This window comes from Physeter macrocephalus, chromosome 1, assembly GCF_002837175.3.
Source record: "Physeter macrocephalus isolate SW-GA chromosome 1, ASM283717v5, whole genome shotgun sequence".
NCBI lineage: Eukaryota > Metazoa > Chordata > Mammalia > Artiodactyla > Physeteridae > Physeter > Physeter macrocephalus.
Window position 1 is genome coordinate 117,490,591 of NC_041214.2, and position 14,329 is coordinate 117,504,919.

Here is a 14,329-nt window from a genome sequence, read left to right on the forward strand (position 1 = left end):
GATTCTTCAATATACACAAATCAATCAATGTGATACACCATATCAACAAATTGAAGAATAAAAACCATATGATTATCTCAATAGATGCAGAAAAAGCTTTTGACAAAATTCAACACCGATTTATTATAAAAACCCTCCAGACAGTAGGCATAGAGGGAACTTACCTCAACATAATAAAGGCCATATATGACAAACCCACAGCCAACATTGTTCTCAATAGTGAAAAACTGAAACCATTTCCACTAAGATCAGGAACAAGACAAGGTTGCCCACTCTCACCACTATTATTCAACATAGTTTTGGAAGTTTTAGCCACAGCAATCAGAGAAGAAAAAGAAATAAAAGGAATCCAAATCAGAACAGAAGAAGTAAAATTGTCACTGTTTGCAGATGACATGATACTATACATAGAGAATCCTAAGGATGCCACCAGATAACTAGAGCTAATCAATGAATTTGGTAAAGTTGCGGGACACAAAATTAATGCCCAGACATCTCTTGCATTCCTATATACTAATGATGAAAAATCTAAAGAGAAATTAAGGAAACACTCCCATTTACCATTGCAAGAAAAAGAATAAAATACCTAGGAATAAACCTACCTAAGGAGACAAAAGACCTGTATGCAGAAAACTATAAGACACTGAGGAAAGAAATTAAAGATGATACCAGCAGATGGAGAGATATACCATGATCTTGGATTGGAAGAATCAACCTTATGAAAATGACTCTACTACCCAAAGCAACCTACAGATTCAATGCAATCCCCATCAAACTACCAATGGCATTTTTCACAGAACTAGAACAAAAAATTTCACAATTTGTATGGAAACACGAAAGACCCCGAATAGCCAAAACAATCTTGAGAAAGAAAAACACAGCTGGAGGAAACAGGCTCCCTGACTTCAGACTATAATACAAAGCTACAGTAATCAAGACAGTATGGTACTGGCACAAAAATAGAAATATAGATCAATGGAACAGGATAGAAAGCCCAGAGATAAACCCACACACAAATGGTCACCTTATTTTTGATAAAGGAGGAAAGAATATACAAGGAGAAAAGACAGCCTCTTCAATAAGTGGTGCTGGGAAAACTGAACGGTACATGTAAAAGAATGAAATTAGAACACTCCCTAACACCATACACAAAAATAAACTCAAAATGGATTAAAGACCTAAATTTGAGGCGAGACACTATAAAACTCTTAAGAGGAAAACATAGGCAGAACACTCTATGACATAAATCACAGCAAGGTCCTTTTTGACCCACCTCCTAGAGTAATGGAAATTAAAAAATAAATAAACAAATGGGACCTAATGAAACTTAAAACTTTTGCACAGCAAAGGAAACCATAAATAAGATGAAAAGACAATATTCAGAATGGGAGAAAATACTTGCAAATGAAGCAACTGAGAAAGGATTAATCTCCAAAATATACAAGCAGCTCATGCAGCTCAACAGAAAAAAAACAAACCACCCAATCCAAAAATGGGCAGAAGACCTAAATAGACATTTCTCCAAAGAAGACACAAAGAGGGCCAACAAACACATGAAAAAATGCTCAACATCACTAATTCCTAGAGAAATGTGAATCAAAACTACAATGAGGTAACACCTCCCACCAGTCAGAATGGCCATCATCAGAAAATCTACAAACAATAAATGCTGGAGAGGGTGTGTAGAAAAGGGAACCCTCTTGCACTGTTGGTGGGAATGTAAGTTGATACAGCCACTATGGAGAACAGTATGGAGGTTCCTTAAAAATGTAAAAATAGAACTAGCATATGACCCAGAAATCCCAGTACTCTGCATATTCCCTGATAAAACCATAATTCAAAAATATTCATGTACCATAATATTCACTGCAGCTCTATTTACAATAGCAAGGATATGGAAGCAATCTAAATGTCCATCGATAGATGAATGGATAAAGAAGATGTGGCATATATATACAATGGAATATTACTCAGCCATAAAAAGGAACAAAATTTAGTTATTTGTAGTGAGGTGGATGGACCTAGAGTTTGTCATACAGAGTGAAGTAAGTCAGAAAGAGAAAAGCCAATACCGTATGCTAACACATATATATGGAATCAAAAAAAAAAAAAAAAAGGTTTTCAAGAACCTATGGGCAGGACAGGAATAAAGACACAGACATAGTGAATGCACTTGACGACATGGGCAGGGGGAAGGGTAAGCTGGGATGAAGTGAGAGAGTGGCATGGACTTATATATACTACCAAATGTAAAATAGATAGCTAGTGGGAAGCAGCTCCATAGCACAGAGAGGTCAGCTTGGTGTTTTGTGACCACATAGTGGGGTGGGATTGGGAGGGTGGGAGGGAAACACAAGAGGGAGGAGATATGGGGATATATGTATACATATAGGTGATTCACTTTGTTATAAAGCAGAAACTAACACACCATTGTAAAGCAATTATAATCCAATAAAGATGTTAAAAACAAACAAAAACAATGGCATTTACTAAAATATCAGAATTTTGCAAGTAATAAAATATCTCCTGTTTTCATTTTCCTTTCCTCTCCTAATTCATTTCAATTCCCACCTCTTCAAAATAAATCTCAAATTATGAATGTGATAAACATAATATAGGATTTATAAGATAAAATAAGGTTTCATCCTATTTTTTTTTATTTTTAAAATAAATTTTTAAATTTATTTTTGGTTGCATTGGGTCTTTATGGCTGTGCACGGGCTTTCTCTAGTTGTGGTGAGCGGGCTCTACTCTTTGTTGCAGGGCGCGGGCTTCTCATTGTGGTGGCTTCTCTTGTTGTGGAGCACAGGCTGTAGGTGCACGGGCCTCAGTAGTTGTGGCACATGGGCTTAGTTGCTCTGCGGCATGTGGGATCTTCCCAGGCCAGGCCTCGAACCCATGTCACCTGTATTGGCAGGCAGATTCTTAACCACTGTGCCACTAGGAAATCCCTCAACCTATTTTTAAACTCATTTAAAAATCACACATTATGATAGATTATTCAAAATTATCATAGATCATTGTATATTATTCAAAACACTATCATGTGTCAGTGTATTTGAGTGCTAATTATAGATAAATGATTGCACAGTGTAACAGGTAATATTAAGTATAAGTAGGTTCAGGCTAGGAAAATAAATCTCAGTAATTACAAATTGGGCTTCTCTTCATATACTGATCCTTCTACAATGGGATGGCCAAGACACTTGCATTTTCTTCTCAAATTCACCATGCTTTTCCCACCAATAAACTTTTGAGATAGTCGAAATTATTGCCATGAAGAAGCTAGTCTCATCCATAGGTCACATGGAAGTGCATGATTTTCTTATAATTCTTAGAATTTCCATATTTCTATTTTAAATGGTTCTGTAATATTATTTTAATTGATGCCTCACTCTGTTCTCTGCAGCACACAGGCTCTTTACCTTCCATGGCTTTTGAGAATACCAAGGGTTCACTATGCGAAGTACTTTCTAGGATGAAACAATTATTTTAAGGAATTAAATATCTCTCCATTTTTGTAATTAGATTTCAGATAAACTGGGTTAGCAAAATATTTGTTCTTGAATTCTGCTTTGGACTATCTCAAATGGAGGAGATACAAGGATTATTTACTCACTTTGGTCAGAAAGATAATAGGTCATATTTAAACGAATCAATAAAAATTCATTTTTCACTGAAAACACTTCAACATTCATAATGGTCATTAGAATCCAAAACAAACCAGCTACAAATAACAGAGAAGGAATTGAAGCACTATGGGGACAAAATGTAGAAGGAAGAATTTAGTTGAATTCTGTATTTTTATTTTATTATTCCAATAAAATTTGTTACTACTCCTTCAGCCTTGGACCATCAATCAAGTGAACAATTTACACAGAATGTCCCAGTCATTGCATTTGTCCTCACTTCAAGATGACATTTGAGTTTTTCTAAAGATTTACTTTAACTTAGACATCACAGTAGAACTGCTTAACTGATTTCTTTTGTGAGTACAAATATTCAGATAAAATAGTCACAATATCAAATTTTAAGCCATAAACTCTTGAACATTAATAGGAAATATTTTGAATGTTCTGTGTCCATTAAATTATATGGTCTAGGTAGTTTTAAAAGAGGAACTTATTCTGAGTAATTTATTATATAATACAAATTATAATAACAGGGATGTCACCAAATATTTTTGGCAAAATAAATTAACATTTAAGCATGCTGGAACTATAAAATATTACATATTTACATAATTTATGTGTAATAGTATTAATTCCTTTAACATCAGATATTAACACCAAAGGCTTCTTAAAAGCTTGGACTAATCTTTCTCTACAAACCCTAATCTCCTTATTTTCCAGATACATACTTTATGTAGGAGTTCCAATCATGGAAGATAAATCAGAAATGGGGGAGGGTTTTGTCTAAGTCCACAACTGCAAGACCAGTCTCCGGTTGAAAAATGCTAATATCTAAATCTCAAACCAATGAAATATATGTATATACACATACATATGCATATATAATATATATATTAAAAAAAGACAAAGTGAATCAAATGATTTTATAGTGAGGGTACATAAAGTCATGTGATTCACTTCTGACTTCTTTAAAACTGTTTATAGGAAATTGTTATAGCTGAAACCATTAAAAATATGCCCATTTATGTTATGCATTCATTTCTAGAATCTCAATTTCATAGAGCAGCTTGTTTTCTTGGTTTCTCATATTTCAAAGACTCTATTACATGAGAGCAAGAATATTGATTGTATTATTGAATTGAGATATAGAGGATTGGATTTTGAGCTTTCAGTGAGAATTTTTAGAAGATTGAAATGGAGTTGAAGAATTAAATCTTGCATTCATCCAAATAAAATCAAAATGATGAAATTATTTAATTTTATGAAGGAAATGGTGTTAAAAGGCATAGGACATTGATATATTAAAAATTAAAATTTAGTTTGTATGGTCCAGGAAAGGCTGTTGATCAGCTGCAGAAAACTATATTTTAAACTATTTGTTAGAGAAACATATTACAACAAATATTCTCTAAAAAAGATTTTCATTTGATCAACTAAAGAACACATATGCCAGTGGTAGGATTTTATGGAATCTTTAATTTTGGAATTGACTACACATTTGGTAATGAAACCATATACAAGCCCCTGTGTCCCTGTCCTTTGAAGTAAAAGGCTTTTGCTTTAGTCTCCCAGGCCTCCCTTAGGTCTCTGAAGGCTGACTCAACAGTTAGTGATTAGGAAATGTGAAGATATAGAAACAAAAAATAGCTGTTGGACTGGGAAACTGGTAATAATTTAGACTATAAATTCACCATATAGTAGAATCACCAAACTCACAGTTCCTTGAAAGATACATATAAAGGTCTGACACACGTTCCTCAGTTGTTTTTACAGGAAGCAGACCTCCACCAGATGAAAACTGCTGACGGCAAGAACATAGAGCTTAGAATGGTTAAAACCAGAGGTTGATGATGCTTGAAACTTCACCTTGATGCCAACCAATCTGAGAATTGTGCACAAGCTGATCATGTACCTTGCAGCCACCGTCTCTCACAATGCCTTTAAAACCCCTTCCCTGAAAGCCATTGGGGAGTTTGGGTCTTTTGAGCATGAGCTGCCCACTCTCCTTGCTTGGTGCCCTGCAATAAATGTTGTACTTTCTTTCATCATGATCCAGTGTCAGTAGATTGGCTTTACTGCACACAGGCAAGTGGACACAATTTTTGTTTGGTAACAGTAATAACATTAAATATATATATATATATATATATATATATATATCTTCAATATATTTCAAGATTTAATTCCTTTCTTAGTAAGAGCATTATATAAATGTCTCCCAAATAAATTCCTTGAGTAATCAATATTATATTAATTCTCTCCAATTGAAACACATAAGAAAAGGGGTGAAGAGCAATAACCAACAAGGTAAAACCATGAGTGATATATTCAAGCTGGAATGAGATGTGGCTCTGAAGCAAGAGGTTCATTTTTTCCCCTGTAGATCACTACCTGGTTTTGAAAACTATTATGGAAAAGGAATCCCTTCCCCTCAAAATAAATGAATAACCCTTCCAGTTACTATAAAATAATAAGTTTCAGTTGACTCTGTCATTTCTTTATTGTGTTAACATTAAAAACATTATTTTATACGCTGGAATCCTATTTTCTTGGCTGTAAAGTAAATATTATTGGACTAAATATTAGTGTTTCATAATAATAATAATGGATAGTAATGTTGTTTTAAGAAAGAGAGGAAGGGAGGGAGAGGAAGGAAGGAAGAAAGGGAGGAAGGAAAAAAAGAAGGGTCACTTTACCTTAAGGTGCAAAAAATGAATACCCAGAAAAAAACATATTTTTAATAATTAACTTCTTAAAATACTACCAGAACATTCAGTTAATTCTAAAATGCAATTTTACAGTGTTTGTCCACACACACACACACATATATATATAAAACCAGATTAAAAATTTCAATTTGTTTAAAATCTAGGTTTAGTTGATATTAAAAAATTCCTTATCTCCTTAGAGCAAAAAATTCTTCTGGAAAATAGATAAAATGAGAAGAATTTTTAAAACAAATTGTTTTCCAGGCTGCATTTAATATCTGAAAGCTCTCTGCTTGATTCAATTTTTTCATAAATAGATGTCTCAGTGTAGAAATAAGTGTAACAGAAAATGTCAGTGTAGACCTTGATATATTTTGTACAAATGGAGCTCCATTATCTGCCTCTTCCAACACAAAGTATCGGTAGTTAACTTTAAAACACCTTGCCTTGTTATTTTATTTAACTGCACCATATCTTTAGGCTTTATGTTTTACTTTTGCTACCCTGTGTCTGTAGGAAAAGTCTTAAATGATCGAAAAATCACATTTCCTCCTTGGCCCTTTTATTTTCTTATATTTTATTTACTGATTCATAGCTTTCCTTTTCCTGTGATCTATTTGTATTCAGAATGGAACTGAATGCCTCTCATATTGCTAGGAACAGGGATTTTCCATCACATTACCTCTGTATTTAGAGAATTCTACTAGGTCTCAAAAAAGCAGAGAATTGATTTTTAAGATCTTGATACTAAGTCTCTGAGTTCACGCAACGTCAATTTATCAGTTATTTTTTACTTTATTTTTTCCTTTTTTTCTCCTTTGCCAAAACTTCATGACCTACCCTCAGAAAAGCTTTTGTCTACATTATACTATATTTCCTGTAGCATTATAAGACCTTTGACCACAATCATTTGTAGTATTAGTTCTTCTTCATTAATCGTATATTTAAAATAATACCAAACAATCTATATTCTCTTTACCCCCTTTAGACATATCCTATCCCCTTTGGAAGCAATAAGGGTCAAGAAAAACAATCAGTGAAGCAGACTGCCATAATTGCCAGGCATACAAGCTAGTTTGCAGGGGTCACTATAGGTCACCAGCAAAATAGGCTCAATTTTATCCCAATTCTGTGATTCTTCTTCTGAAGAATAGGATAGGTGAAGTGACATGGATTGATAAACCATGTAGTTTATTTGCAATAGCTGACTAGTTTTGTAGGAGATGCCACAAGCATGCAGGAATTAAAACTTAGCATTTTAAGTTTTATTTTTAATTCCAAGAAAACCACTTACCACTACAAAAGCAATTTCATTCTCCGTTATTCCACCTTTCATTTCAACCACCTTCAAGTTCTTTCCCAGGACCTCTTTGGAGATGAAAGTAGCTATGAATCCTATTTAATATTTACTTCTTTTTTATGCAGTTTTCTAGTTACTATTTAATTATGGCATGAAATTTGTAATTAGTAATCAGGAATAGAAGATAAGTGGTTTTGCCTTTACTTCTTTGTTCTATCCCCCAAAGTGTTTCTAGTTTATCCTGGTTTTATGAGGACAAAACAGTAAATATTACCCAGCCTTCCTCCCTTTCTTGATGACCAGAGTAATTTTAGCATGGCACATAGAAGTATTTTTTTTCTAAGTATACGTTCCTACTTTTCTCTCCAAAAACAATTATGGTATTTTTCTACATTAATTTTGCTACCTATCACTAGAGACAACACAAATAATTGAATTGTCAAATCAGACTAATACAAACCAAACATCTTGTTTTGTATCAAGCTTTATTAATAACTTGCGGTATAGAGGCAATCAATAGGCTCAAATGATGTAGAGAGAAATCTAGGACATCAAGAGCAGCTCCCCAGGTCATACAGAAATGTACTCTATATGCCAGGATAATAGATGAGGTCTCCAGGTGAGGTTATAGCAGGAGTGTATGAGTTTTCAAACACCTCTAGTTTGTACCCCAGAGAGTTACGCAGTTTCTATTAGCTTCTCCAGGAAGCCTTGGCCCATGAATCCACAGATACTGGGTTCTCTTTACTATAGGCAATCCTCAACCGGAGACATTCTGCTAATGGCATTTCAGATAGTTTCTTCCTCCTAGCAAATATCACTTGTCTTTTAACCTAGACATCAGGTGACAGTGATTAGATCTAGCTATGTATCTTTTTTCTTCCTTCCCAAGGCCCCCCAGTGAATGCACATCAGGCCAGCTGCTATCTATAGCTCTTTCGCTAGAACTATAATTTTGATTTGAATACCATACATTAGCCAGAACAAATTTGTGTGACCCTATGATATATAAAGAGAACATCCAGCTCAGGTCTGTCATTTTTCCCAGATCGCAGTGATCTCGCCTCTGTCTCTCTCTCTGGGTGTTTCCTGCCACGTTCCTCCTCATTCTACAACCTCCATACCAAATGACCTTGTCTCTGCCACTTGCAGTTCCTCCTCAGCAACCAAGTTACATGTCTCTGACAGGAACACCTTCAATCAGTTTTCTCTGACCCACTGATTCCAATTTTTCTGTGAAGATACAACACAGGCATCACCTACTCCAGAAATTCTTCTATCTGACCCCAATATGAGAAATGATGACATTTCCCAGGCTCACGCCACTCCATGCCTATCTTTACTGATATTAATATTTACCACACTCTACTAACATTTTCTCATGATGTGGTTTCTCGTCTTGATATTGCTGCATTCCTAAGAGCTAATCCATATTGTCACAAGGAACATTTCAATTTCATAAATAAACAATAGGAAGTTCTAAATTACTAAATAAGCACATGCTTAATGAAAAAAAAAAAACCTGCTCTCTAAAACAATCACATTTTTTTCATGGAAAAAAAAAAATCCAGCAAGATACTGGCCATGCACCAGCAAATAAGATAGCCAGAACCTTGCTTTCACCTGAAGGCATAGTGTAATGTTTCTCAGGAAGTTCTCTACCAGCCGTCTATGTCAGGATCCTTTGGGTGGGCAGGAAACTAATTAAAATGCAGACTTCTAGGACAACCCAAGGCCAAAAAATTAGAATCTCTGAGGATAGATACTAGGAATCTGTACTTTTCTAAGAATTTCCCAGACTGGTTATTATACAGACAAGAAGTTTGAGAATCTCTGATTTACTAGAGATTAGATTCGAAATATACTTCAGTGAGCTGGAAATAAACTTTAGGTTAAATTTCACAGTATCAAAGCAACTAGGTCATAACAGATATGACTTATCATTTCAGCAATTCCATCAGAGTCACAGTAAAAGTAATCTGTACTATAAAATGAAACACACAGGCACGCACACACACACATATACACATATTTTCCTGCAAGCATCACAAGTGTTCAAAATTAAACATATTTCTCAGTACTTGGTAAACCCTGACTACTTACAAAATAAGAAGGTCACTTGAAGTTTTTCTTTATTTGTTTTATATTTATTGACAGTGTCAGTCATTATAATATTACAATATATACAAACTTACATTGCTTTTAATTATTTTGCATATAATACATGTGCCTTTTCTTCCCGTGATTGGCCATTCCTTGAAATCAAGGATTAAATATCTTTTGTAATTTCCATTGCCCATAGCAAATGAATGAATCAGAGATCATCACAGCCAGTACAAAAGTAATTCAAGGGTAAAGTTATTTCTACTATTAAATAGCAAATTATAATATACAGATGATGAAGTGTCCAGTTAGGATTTGTTCATTTAATTAGCTTAGCATAGTGTGTTTAGAAGTAAACCAATTTTATATGTGACTTGGTTTCTATATTCATATATTTTCTTACACCATTGTTCAGAAATTGGAAGAGTACTTTTGCAGTGGCTTGAGGACGTCGTAGTTATTTTAAACAGAACTGAACATGAACTCTAGGATTATAGGAAAGATGGACCCTAGCTATCTGAAAGAGTAAGACAGTGTTAATTGGAATTTTTCCCTAAGGTGTAGTTTTATTTTTCAATAGGATACAAGAAGTATGTATTACCCAACACAGTAATTTGTTTTTCAAGAAGCCCTTAAAGTTTTAATTCTTCAAACAGTTTTTATGGCAACTGTAATATCATAATCACAGGGTTGTGCTGTAAATTTTTCTCAAGTTTCTTCAAAGAGCCCGGTTTTAACTGACTTTCAAGCTGGATTCATGTACCCTTGATGCTTTGAGGTTTTTATTCAGTCTGATACAATAATGAGTGTTTGTTTCTTTTCTAGCTGACTCTAAAATTCAGAAAACTAAAATCATACATTCTAAGTGAGAACAATGTTTATAATTAATAATTTATATTAACATGATGTGCATGAAGTATTTTAATATGTCTTTGCAGTGACAAAGTCACTCAGACTTTTAAAAAGCTCAGAATTATAAAAATATTTTATGTTCTTTTATTTATATTCATCATATGTGTTAAACACTTACTGAATTTTAGGTTCTAAATGTGGCATGATAATGATAGAAATGTGAATAATATATACTTTATATATTCAAGGGAGCTCAGAGCTTATTAAATAAATTAGAACATGTAATCAATAGTGTTTTAGAAGCAAGAAGAGGTTAATGTGGAAATAGAAATTAATATAAATTATGTTATATAAAGTTTGATAAGATATTTGTTTTAAGCCTCAATTTATATTTTTAAAACTTAGAAATAATAATGCCAAAATGGAAGAATTGTTTTCAAGATTATAGACAATATATCACAGTGCTGTTTGCATTCTATTAATAGGTCCTCAAGAAGTAAGAGCTATTGTTACTATCACTTGAGAAGTCTTCACCAAAAATAGAGGAATTTTACCTAGAATTAAAGAAAAAGAAAATAGGACACACGTGTGCTGTTCCCAATGAGAGTTGAGAGGCAGAGAAAGCATTCCAGGTAATCAAAGGGAAAATATATAGGAAAAGTCATAAGAGAATCTTTTTCTATTTCAACAAGAGACTGAGGATAAGATCTTCGTAGACAATATCTCTACTGTGATTTAACAAATGAATACTAAACTTTTTGGTACATTTCACAAATATTTTAGAAAGGTAGATACCTGGACCATTTCGTTTTCCTTTGTGTATATTAATGCATTATTTTTCTCTCAAAAGAGAATATGGGATAGACCAAATGACAATATAAATTGGTTAGTAGTGCAGGAACCATATAAGTAAGTAGAATAAAACCATCAAAATCCTTAGTAACAACCCACACACGGACACCATTGTCCATAACTAATGAGATGAACTGAAGATACAATGCATAGTTTAAAAAATGTGATTGCCATTGGAACATAACCATATCTTTATAATGAACTGAATATGTGTTGGTTTGAGGGTAGGTGTGAGCATCAGAATAGGAGAGCTGTCCTGTTCTGGGAAAGATGGGAGTAGCATATATTTGTGTTTGCTCCAAACTGCATGCAGATCAAATTTTTATTAGCCACACTGAGAATACAAAGACACATTAGACAACTCTTTTCTTATACTAAAACTGTTTCTCCAAAAAAAGAAAAAAATAGTTATTTGATTACCTTTTATCTTCATAAAACAATGATATTTCCTATCAATTTGTTTAAACAAAACAAAAAGTATATGAAAATGAATTTCAGCAGAATTCTGCTGTTTAAAGATTCTGCCAAGCTTTTATTGATTGTCAGGCTCTTTGCTATTAACTGTGCCAAGAGAAACAGCAGGTATTTCCCTTGCCTGTCTTTTGCAGTGGAACTAAGTTCCCTAGTCATTTTATATTTTATCAAAGCTGCTGGTATTACTATAAAGAATTTAAAAATCATATTTTACATTACTGTTTTACATGATCTTAAGAAATAATATATAAATTTTCAAGGACTGAACTCAAATGTATTTCTGGCTTTCAAGCTACAGACTTTTTATCACTAGGAATTAATTGTCATTGCTAGAATATTTTAAGGCAATATTAATATTGCTTTTTCTTTTATTGCCAACATTTTTTTAAGGCAACATTAATACTTTTTGCTGCCAGTTCTTCAAGAGAATTTAGAAATCTCAGCATTCAGTAAAGTCAGATGAGATATGCAAAGCTGCTGAAGAAAAAAAGTTTTATTCTATGAGATTTTGGTTTAAGATAGTGCCTGATTTCACACCAAAACAATATACAAACAGAGATGTAAATTTTCAATAACACTGAAAACTAGGTGTGTTGATCAAAGATATCATAGGTTCCAGAAGAAATGTTTATTAATTAAAGCAGGGAAGAGACCTTAAGGACTATTAGTGGAGGCTGGCAACTATACAGGGGTGATTATAACCCTTTGTTACTGTATCTACAGATTTATTTTAGGGGCATAGGTTCTTAACTGACTAAAGATAAAAGAAAATTTCTTGCTAAAGGAACATTACTTTCTGAATCATATTCCTATGACCAGCATTCCCATTAGGATTTCTCTTTCCTTATCCATTTTAAGATTACATTTTCCAGTAATGCTATACAACTAGTATTATACAATATGATTGGTATTACCACATTCTGAGATAGTACAAAGAGAGAAAAATAGGAAGATCCAGGGGAACAATAAACTATGGATTCAGTATTGTTTTATATATTTATGCTGACTGTGGGGAACTTCTAATTCTCCAAAAATAAATTATCTTCCATATAGCCTGAGCTAAGCATGCAATGAAAGAATTGTTCAGTACAATAGAGCCTGTTTAAATATACAACTGCCAAACAAGAAAACTTAGCTACAGACTGTGAATGATACTGAAGTAAGAAACAAAAATCTAACATTTACTTTGTGGATAGTGAGAGGTGCCACTATGATTCAAGCATGCAAGACTGCATAACATGCTAAAAAATTTTTTTTTAATTTAAAAATTAAATTAAGTTTTAAATTAAACAAACCAACAAACACGGATATGTGAAAAATTCAAAAGCATAAGTTAAGGAAACTTGCTTTTGAAAAGGAGAAGAAAGCACCATCTTAAAATAAGTTTTAAAAACAGTAATTGAAGAACACTTTAAAATTACTTGCTTATGTTCATAACTCATGAAAGCAGTATCTTTAAAATTTTAAGAGAAAATAATTGAAAAGAGTGGACTTACAGATATAAGATAATTAAGGTCAAGCACAGCAACATGAAAAAGAATTAAAATCAAATTGCTTAAAACCAATAAAGAAAAGTCTTAAACGTAGTCAGAGAAAAATAATACATTATCTATAGATAAAGATGACAGCAGAATGTTCATCAGAAACAAATCAAGTGAGAAGACAGTTAAGCAAATTCTTTCAATACTGAAAGAAAAAAAAATCTTTCAAATACAAAGGCAAAATTAAGATTTTTTAGATATGCAAAAGATGAAACAATGAATATAAATTCAGATATAGAAAAGCTGAAGCAATTCAGCAGATCCACAGTACAAAAACTGTTAAAGTCCTTCAGGAAGAAAAAAATTTATACCAGACGGAAAATTGGATCCCCACAAAGGAAAGATGAGTAGCAGAAATGGTAACAGCGTGAGTAAATATATGACTGCTTTTCTTATTATTTAAATCTCTTTAAAAATAATTGACATCATACTGGAGAGAAGATGGAAGACTAAGACGCGGAGATCACCTTCCTCCCCACAGATACATCAGAAATACATCTACATGTGGAACAGCTCCTATAGAACACCCACTGAACGTCGGCAGAAGACCTCAGACCTTCCAAAAGGCAAGAAACTCCCCACATACCTGGGTAGGGCAAAAGAAAAAAGAATAAACAGATACAAAAGAATAGGGACGGAACCTGCACCAGTGGGAGGGAGCTGTGAAGGAGGAATGGTTCTCACACACTAGAAGCCCCTTTTCAGTTGGAGACTGCGGGTGGCGGTGGGGGGGGCGGGGGAAGCTTCAGAGACGCGGAGGAAAGCGCAGCAACAGGGATGCGGAAGGCAAAGCAGAGAGATTCCCGCACAGAAGATCCGTGCCAACCGGCACTCACCAGCCCGAGAGGCTTGTCTGCTCACCCGCTG